At 39.7% G+C, this 9,826-nt stretch overlaps 1 long non-coding RNA gene across 1 annotated transcript; it reads left to right on the top strand.

Moving 5' to 3' along the window:
* The first annotated feature begins 1,136 nt into the window (after positions 1 to 1,136).
* Positions 1,137 to 2,491, top strand: LOC111272812 (uncharacterized). Its single transcript, XR_002687738.2, has 2 exons — positions 1,137 to 1,466; positions 1,819 to 2,491. It is a non-coding gene; the product is annotated as an uncharacterized LOC111272812 (long non-coding RNA).
* The last annotated feature ends 7,335 nt before the right edge of the window (positions 2,492 to 9,826 follow it).

Here is a 9,826-nt window from a genome sequence, read left to right as displayed (position 1 = left end):
AGCACAAGGCAGCCAGTGGTAAGTCATGAGCTCGAACGACGGCTTGATCGTCTATCGACAACTAGACAAATCAGGTCGCCGTGTGTTTGCCTGCCATAGAACAGCGTGTAGAAAAATTTTAGGACTTTGGTCGAACTTTAAATTTAACCGCCACTCTACATGTGTGCGAAGCTTTGTTATGTTACTGTGTGGACGAGATGAAATTTCCAGTACGTCTAACATATTGCTGACTTAATGATATTTCAAAATAAACAATTTGTTTAAAATAATAACGAGTTTACGAAACGTTTCCGCTTCGTCTATTAGCGAATACATCAGCTAGAATAGGTATCGCGAGGAGTGCCAGATTGGCAGCCGTAGTGCTCATAATGTCAGAAAATGATTTAGCAAAGTATAAATTTATTTCGATACAGGCCCACAAGTTTCAATTCATCTAACTTCTTATTAGTAGATTACGTGTAATAACGGTGTCGATCTAACTGTGAGACCCGGCGCCAACGGTTTGAGTATTGGCCTGTTTCTGCCTTTCGGTTTAGCTCTTCTTGTTCCACAATGGAATAAGGTCCAGCGATGCGGCACAAATGTTCGTACATCATTTTACTTTGTAGAAGTAATAATAAAGGCGGAGACGACGAACTTTGTTCCTGATGCCACCGGGGCGCACCTAACTCTACAGATCGCTATGTGGCGTCAATTTGATCGAAAACTCACGCACGATAAATATGTATGTAAATTGTTGTCTATAACAGTTATGCTGCCGATGCTCTTAGAAGACACTGAGTAATATGGCCCGTATCGTATATACTTGTAGATTACCAGACGTGTCTGCAATCTATACCTGTCGAAAATAAATTAATGCTATTTTTATCTTTATTACTATTAGACTTCAATTGATTATCTTTTACGTGACCCAACGACAAGTGTTCATTGAAACTGTGTGTATCACATATTTTCTCTCTCGGCCTAAAAATGCCTTGTTCTAAAAGGCTGTACGTAGGTGCCAATGTTCATCAGCTGATGGTGTTGACCGTCACAGAACGAGATGGATCTTTGATCCACACGCGTCCACTTCGTATACGTCGAAGGCACGCTTCATCAATATATACCTAACAGATATAGATGTGTGGCCAGCATATTCGGCAACGTCGCAAAAATAGCTAGTCTTCAATCGAGGGCCGAGACCGAAGATGTAAAATAGATTAACGATTAAAAATTGGAGGCTCAAGCGTGTATGTAAATATACCGCAATAGGCACGCACGTACTGAAGCAGTTAAAGGATACGTTTAAATAGGCCATAGAACGAGCGAGTCATGAACTGGCTGTTGTGCGAAGATCTACCATTAGAAAGGAACTTAAATACAGGACAATAAAGGAAACGTGTTCAAGTGTGGTGAAGCCTGCCGATTTCATGTGCTGCAAGCTCCGACTTTTTGCACAGCATCGTTTGAATATTGTCTGAGCAACGGTAATTGAGGCAGACATAAAATCAAGTAATCCCGTAAATATCTAGTGTAATAAAATGATCTCATGTCACATGTGGGTTACGGTATTTATTAAATATAATCGCAGAGAGGCTAGACTACAAATAAAAGATGTTGTCGTCCGCTACGTAAGAGGCGTGCGTAGTTTTCCCGTCAATAGTTAACAGTCGTTGATAGCGCACCTAATTAACTAGCGTATAAAGTCAATCAGGCAATATAAAATTTGGTGAGACGCAAATCCACAGCTTTAGTCAATATAATCCTTAATTAGTTTCAACATAAGTATTCACTTAATAACATAGATATAATTTTGCCATTTCTTCTTAAATTATCAAGTTTCAAGCAGCGCTAAATGCCTTAAGATAAACAATGATAGGGCCAGGGTACTTCCAGGACCACTGGGTATGTCTGACGGCGCCGTCTAGCGATGTTTACTGGAACCCAGCCAACTGTTTGCTAGAAGAGGCAACGTCTATCGGCAGAAAAACAAAACCATTGAGGTGAAAAAAGAACACAGGACGACATTGAGGCGAATCTTGTCGGAAATTAGTCTTCAATCGTTAATGAGACGTGCAATCTGGTTGGAAGTAAAGGACACAACAAAGATAAACAATGGTCTCTGATGTGGCTAGAAGCCGTATTGTATATACGTGTGTGTATGTGCCTACTAGAAGGGCATTTGGAGTCTATTAAAAACTGATGGATTTCGATAAAATAGAATAAAGTCTTCGGATGTATACACAAAGCGTCCACTAAGAGGCCATGAGGACTATCATCTGGACACGGTGGAGGTGCAATGTTTATATCAAATGAAGAAACGATGTATCGTTCAAAAATGAAGACGACTGTAGAACATACCCAACTGGAAAAGTAAAAACTGTTAGTGTTAAGCTTAAATCTAAGGTACATAATTTGCTTGTTTAGGATCATTGCTACATAGGCTTCGCGTACCTAGTCATCTGTCTATTGCTTCTTCGAATAAATCAAAGTTGCCATGACCACCATCTGATATCCTTTGTATGATATGTAAACAACTTAAATTATAGGAGCTTCATTCATCTAAAAAGAGAAATCGAAATTATAGCTTGGAACGATGATTCTTCATGTGGGCTGTAATTTTGGTAGTTCGATACGATTTTGCTTTTACATTTAATAACCATTCTGTGTGCTGTTGCCTGCTTCGCCGCTTATCCGTAAGTCTCTTGAGATAATATAGATATTTTGATTATATTATACTATTCCATACTTTCAATAAAAAAAAAAAACAATTAAATTGTGTATCAAGGGAACAAGTTCGAACACCAATTAGAAGTTTCAATTAATTTGACTGAATCTGAATAACCAGGGTGTCAACATGGACAGAAATAAATATTGTTTGTTGTTAGCAAAACATGGCGGACGACTTTGCTTTGGCGCGTCATTTCAGAGAATTAATCCCGTCGAACTTGAAATTATATTATGGAGAGCGCGATTCAAGTTTTTAAGGTATGATTTTTAGTGGTGATTATTTAATAATTCACAAACCGTCCAGCTGAGAGATTTCGGTCAAAAGATTTTGTTGTTCGCTATTAAAATCTATTGTTGATGTAGGTCCTCTCTATGAAGACGTTCGCCTACCTCGATATTTGGCCTTTGCTGTACCTTGATTAAGAGCAGATGAAGATCTTAATAGCAAAATTATTTATTGATCTCAGACATAAATTCACTTTATTTAGCTTATAAACTAGATAATGATGACACAGCTAAATAAACGATTGTACTTTTTCTTCAAACTGACTGGTAATTTAATGTTTTTTAATGTTTGGTTACCTCAGTCTTTGCGCTCAGAGTTTTCCAGATCAACCCATGGTTCGGTACAACGCGTAACTCGATTTATAAGCAATGTATGGTTTCTTATGTAAACTACGCCATATATTCTTGAAAAGTATGTCAAACATTCTTCAGTTATTTAAATTTTTATATAATTGAATTCATAAAAACGAATAGGATGTATATTATTACTATTGTTTATCGTTCTTTGATCGAAACTAGCCTGTATCTAGTGCGGCGCTTGAACGTGTCAGAGAGGTCAGAACGCGTGCAGTGGTATTTACCTATTCACAGGAAGCGCTTCCTTTTTGGCCAAATATGAAGAACGTAAATAATCCTATAAGAATAAACTAGTACGCAGCTGTAATTGTACGTTAATCAATATCATTAGCTAGATAACATCATATATATATATTTGGAAAGTTGCTATTTAATTCTCTTGATGAACTTCAACTTCTCGGACCGCCTGCGATTCCGTAAATTGGTTAAAGGACAACGTTCGGTAGACGGAAGCCGTGTGTTTGCTGATGGAGACGTTTTGTCAGCCGTAGCGGACGCGTATAAATGAAGCTTGGAAATGCTCTTAGAACGGCAGTGTATCTGTAGTGGCTAACTGGTCGTTGAGAGTCTATCGCTTTTCATGGAAGGCTCGATAGGCCACTGGTGCTCCCGGAATCAATCCTTAACATACAATAAATACAGTAACATAAATCCAGTGTCAGATACTGATAAGTTTACCCCACACGGCAACATGTGGCCCACATTGTCATCTGATGTAGTACGTCGCATCGTATCGAATTTGAACATATAATGATGACATCTGTGTAAATGTGTTTTCTATGCAATACAGAATACCTCTAGTACCGATATTATTTTAATAAATTACTCGAGTTCATTAGTGGGCACGCACTAGACCCTTAAGGGAAGCTTTATCATAGTACTATTGAAGCATAAAAAAATATAATGAGCTATATAATAGGCTTAGCTCAAAACGCATCGGGCGAAGCACGGAAGGCAGGCTCATATGCGATTGAACAGAACCCGGCAGGACAGCACTGTCGAAAAGGCCAAAAATAATCAATTGCGAGAATTCAAGGAATTCCAATCAGGCCATGCACGACAGGTATGATAGAACGCTCGAGACCACATGACATCCAATAATTTTTCAACTTCACTGAAACGCGTTTTTCGTAGGCACAGGAAAAGGATCTTTGTCGATATAGGCGACTGCGCCTATCGACAATCGAAGTCCTGCTTTAAGGTTATCGACTGGTGAAAAATGATTAGGCGACATTAGATCTTGTATAACAATTGGTGCTTATTTGGTATGTTCATGCCTGCGCCTCTACCTGAGAGTTGTTACCTAAGAATGTTTAACCTAACTAACTAAGGTGGGCTAAGGAGAAACAAATGTAAGTACTGCTAGATCGTTTTAGTCATTTTAACATCGTAAATGCGCGTTTGTGCACATTGATAAGCATCTAGATCCGTTTTGAAATGGAATAAAGGGAAACACTGCATATTGCTTCAGTATAAATATATCTGATACTATATGAAGCGCACAAAGCGGACAAACAAGGATAGAGACGGTAACTAAAGCCACAATTTCCATTTCTCTTCTGTAAGGGCTGATTACATATGATAATGATTTGTCTTTCAAACAATGCTAGCCACCTTGAGACTTTGAAGGTCCATAGGTCAGTAAACAGAAGCCGCAAGGAATGACGTCTGCATATATTTATTTATGATATAAGTATATTATTCATCGCGTAGACAATACGTGTGTACCTGTTTTTCCATGCACAGTTTTTCTGGTCGAACATCTGCTTTTTGTCTTTCTACTCCCTAAATCATTCCTGTGAGAACTAAAAAATGTGCAATTTGATTTTGACCTGTTGTCACGCATTTACCTTGGCCTGCCTTCCAGCATAGGAAGATGTACTTCTAATAAATTAAGCTTGTCAGCGTTTGCTTCTTTTGCAGGCCGTAATTGTTGTACACGCTGGGGACGGGGGGCGGGGGGTCGTAGCGCGAGGGCGTGCAGATACTTTAATGTAGTTACTTGATCCGACATAAATCTAGGCACACATCAGTTCAATTAATATTTTGGGCCGTCTCATAAAGTGTGTACCCGTCCAATAAAACTAATTACTACATCAAACTAGGATAGCTAGCTTTTGGTCGTAAGTTAACCCAACTAGCATCTAATTTAACGGGATTTTGATCATCATCATCATCAACATCTCAAGTTCCACAACAATCAATAATCAATACCTAGAGATCTGCTTTGCCACTGGGCAAAAATATCTAGCCTCAATGCTTCTTCAAGCTGTCGATATTCTCCAACCTATTTCTTTAGAGAAATATGTGTATATATGTATATATATATATATATATATATATACACAAATATGTAATTAATTCGTGTAACACTTAAATGCAACCAATTCTAGGGTTTTGCTGGTAAGCGAAATCTTCTTGCTTGTCACTGGTTTTCTACTATTCTGAGGCAGACGACCCGAAGACAGATACAGACCGTAATTGTGTTTCGGATCACTGGCTGTTGTGTTATTTCTTATGGGACGAATTTGTTGATGAACGCGAAAATTGCAGTTATTTCAATCTGACTCGTCAGCTAATAATAAAGACCGCTTGAATATTTTGTCCGACGCTCAGGTTTTAAGGAACTTAAGGACAGCTCCCTAGCAATAGAACCCAATAATGCCAAATGAACCGAATTCGCTATGGAGCACGAAATGCCAAATCTAACGTATTACCAAACACGATATCTCGTTTTCGGTGTTCGTGTTATATTAGAATCGAAAATTAAAGAAAAAAAAATTGTACCCTTGAGAAAATGAAGTAAAACATAGCTGTAAGTGAATCTAGGTATGCTGGGTGAAAATTTAGCTACCTTACTCTAAAAAATCTTGTCTTCCGTAGAAATTGATTAGTAATTAGTTCATCGTAATCCGATTTTTAGGATATTTTCTTTATAATCTTTTTGAAGCTCGTCTAGCAAAGCATACTGAATAATTTGTTTTCTTAACTAACTAACATTTTAGGCCATCAATAATCTAACGATTTAAAAACGAAGTAAAATTTTGAAGTAACTAGATATTTGGAGAGATGGCTTCATTGGGACTGTATTATTTGTATGTTAGCACAAATCCATTTTGGATATACTTTAGTCATTCTGCCAAATGAGTGGCAATATTCACGGTGGAACAAATGGAAAAAGCCAAATTATTTGAAAGGAACACTGAATTTCAATTAAAATTAAAGCATAAATATTGTGCAGTGTCTCTATGTATGCTTATATATTATATCAGTGTAACAGAGTCATCTCGTATATATTATCAATTGGGCCTGTGAAGTTCTAGTTTACCTTGGACGACAGTTCCCTCGTGGAGCCCGGCTGTAACGCTTTATATTTCTAAAACTAATCGGTTTATGTAAGTTATATACGGCAGCAAAAGATGATTCATTTGACTGAGCTATTTTGTACGCGTGGAATAAAATTTGTTTAGGGACAACTGTTTATGGCACGCGGTTAATTGTGTTGTTGGCTCGGTCTTATCAATGAAATCGCTAGCAGCTATTCTTGACTGAGGCAATGCTCGCACGTAATTTTGCGCGCACCAACGGCGCTAAACGATAAGCCCCTTACTTCTGGCTAATTTGGAAAGCAACTTTAATCAAATTTCGTCTCTTCCGATAATGGGAAAAGAATTCATATATACGTGGTAACAATATTCTATCCTAGTATTAGGAAAAAAAAGCATAGAATCATTTGGAACGCTTCACATCATATGGACCACACAAGTTGCTAAGTTTATAAGACTAGCTCAAGTGATTTACTAGATGTCTTAAAGATGGTACCAAAGAACAACGAGACGCATGCTATCTGTTACAGTTTCCCCGCATCTGGAACATCTGCATGTATAGCCTAACCTTCGATAAAGTCTATGGGAAAACCAATGCATGGCAAGGCAAGTGACGACATGGCATTTTAGCCGCCTTGTCCCTTTGCAATGGTTGTTCGTTATCTCGCCCAAAGAAAAATCCGCATAAACCTTTGGCGATTTTCGTTCCTGCTTCCTAAGGTTGATTTGAAAAATTTCAGTTGTTGCAAATTTAAAGCAAGGATGTGGCTACCTTGGGGGGCGAGGTGATCTCGGGTCACTATGTATGGATCCCATATTAAGGAAAAAGGCTTTGACGCAATTTAAATATTCAAGTTTCTTCCCTGTGAGGTCTTTCCAAATGGCACGTATTCCATACGTTGCGGTCGAGGCTACCCTGTGATCTGATAGGCTGAAACCGGTTGTGAAAGACGAGTGATGAGGCACTGTGTTCGCCTGTGCGACCAGCAATGTCTCCTTGCATCTTTAGGTAGCGTGCGCAGTAAAGCGTTCGCAAAGGTAAACTGTTCTAAAAATGGAAATCGGTTCACACAAGCAAGAGACGACCTAGCAAAGGACAAAGCGTCAGTAGCTGTTTTTTTGTTTCCCTATCTAAATATCATCGCCTACATCTTACAGTCAGTCCCAGATTTGGGACTTCCGCGTGGAGTCGAGCTAAAGCTTTTGGAATTTGTCTGACCAGTATATCACAAGGTTGTCTGGATCCGAGACAACTTCGACTGATTTTCTAGGCCTTCCCGTTTGATTTGGAAAGCCCTTCAGTAAGGTGGAGAATAAGAACGGACATAAGTTGTACTTCTAAGTCAACTCATTTGTCTCTATTTAAGGGAGGAATTCAACCACATCTTTTCCGATAGTTTTTTTGTTCTAATGTGGAATTTCAGCGATTGAGGTTGAGCATATCCATGGGCACACCCACCTCGGTCACCGTGTGCAGGATCCTGTCCCAAAGCGCCGAGTCAAAGGCCGCCCTGAAGTCGCGGCGAAAGAGGCATTGCACGTGGTACCGTAGCCAATGACGTAAACATCACCGAGAAGTAATGGGAACCGAGGAGCCAATCGGGCAAGCCGTCGAGTTGCAGTGGTGCGTTAATCACGTCCATAGTTGACGTTCTAGATCGGCGATCAGACGAATATCCAGCTCCTCAAGGTACTGTTGCCTTTGTGTTAGTTCTTCGATATATCGAATTAAAAATGGAGAAGAAGGTAGAACTTGGGCAATATTTCGGCCACGGCCTAAGGGCCCGCTGGGCAAGGTGTAGCAAAATATAGATTGAATTAGGGCCTGTGCTTTCAGGGGAGATAGAAAGGTGGGTAAATTTGAGCATTCACCGCGTCGAGTATAAGGAAAACTTTGTGGGTGCATTCCAGGAGCTATGTTACATCTAGGCATTGCGGCGGGTCATGGCGTTTGATGGTTCGCATAGGTGCAATTTCTATAGTGAGGTCTATTGCAATCAGTACGTGATTATGAGTGCTTGATTCTCACTTTATTTCTACGATGAAAGTCTATCGCAAAAATATCGATAATTAAACTTCCTGCATATCCTAGGAAGGTCGGTGCCAAAATGGAAGTGACTAGCTGGTCTGAGTGAGCCTAGAAAGGCCATGAGGCGGCTCGGATTTGGCTGGCAGAGGCGGGAGTTGAAGTTTTCAATGATAACCAGAAGAAAGGTAGAATGGGAAAAAAGCGCTTCCAGTCCACTGACGGGTTTTTCCATTACTGCGTTGATTCCGAACCAGCCGGCCAAACATAGGCTCTTACGAGACTAAGCCAGTGGCCACGCAAGATAGTACCGTTGGTCCCCACTAAAGCGTGAAATTATCGTTTTTACGATTGTAGAAAACGTAAATACATCCACTGGAATGGCCTGATCCATTGCTTTTCACTGCGAGGCAGTGCACGCAATAAAAACGCAATACGTTTAAGGAGTTAATTGCTCAAATTTACGTTAACACGAGGATAGCAGTATTTTTCAGGGCTTCCGGGAAAGATATGCTAGAGTTGCAGTTTTCTCACAGTCCCACTATGTGATCCTTGGCGTCTATTCAAAGTTTAGCCCCGCTACAAGTTCTCTTTTTAGAGAATCATGGAGTCTGGTGGCAGGTCAGGTGTGGTCATTCAAGTTATCGCATAGTTGAGGGGGCACTTCAGTCATTAAAATGCTCTTAGAACCTGCTTCACAAAGTCCTCGACTATTAGGGCAAATAGGACCTGCTACCCGTGGTCCAACTGTTCGGTTGGGCACTGCCTTTCCCGTCGATGGTTTTTACCTGAGACTTCGCCTAACTACCAGCTCAAAACAATGCGTGTTCACGCCCGGATTAAAATAATAGCAGGTATGGTATTACAGCTGAAGTGCTCTTTGCTCGTTCAACAGTATTGAGATAACCAACAACATTATAAAGCTAGTTATATATAAAATATTATAGATACTTTGTCGACGATCGTGAGGCCTACTTAATTATACCTTCCTCCTCATAAGTCGAAGTGGCTACGGGAAAAATATTCGTCTCCGCGCTCCCACAACTGTATAATTAAAGCTTATATATTAATTATAATCATTGCTTTGCTTATCATCCTATTCATTATTCCGAGATCAGTTGGA

Source organism: Varroa jacobsoni, unplaced genomic scaffold (assembly GCF_002532875.2).
Source record: "Varroa jacobsoni isolate VJ856 unplaced genomic scaffold, vjacob_1.0 contig03337, whole genome shotgun sequence".
In the NCBI taxonomy this organism is placed as follows: domain Eukaryota; kingdom Metazoa; phylum Arthropoda; class Arachnida; order Mesostigmata; family Varroidae; genus Varroa; species Varroa jacobsoni.
Note: the sequence above shows the minus strand (reverse complement) of the source record. Positions and strands in the feature narration are given on the sequence as shown.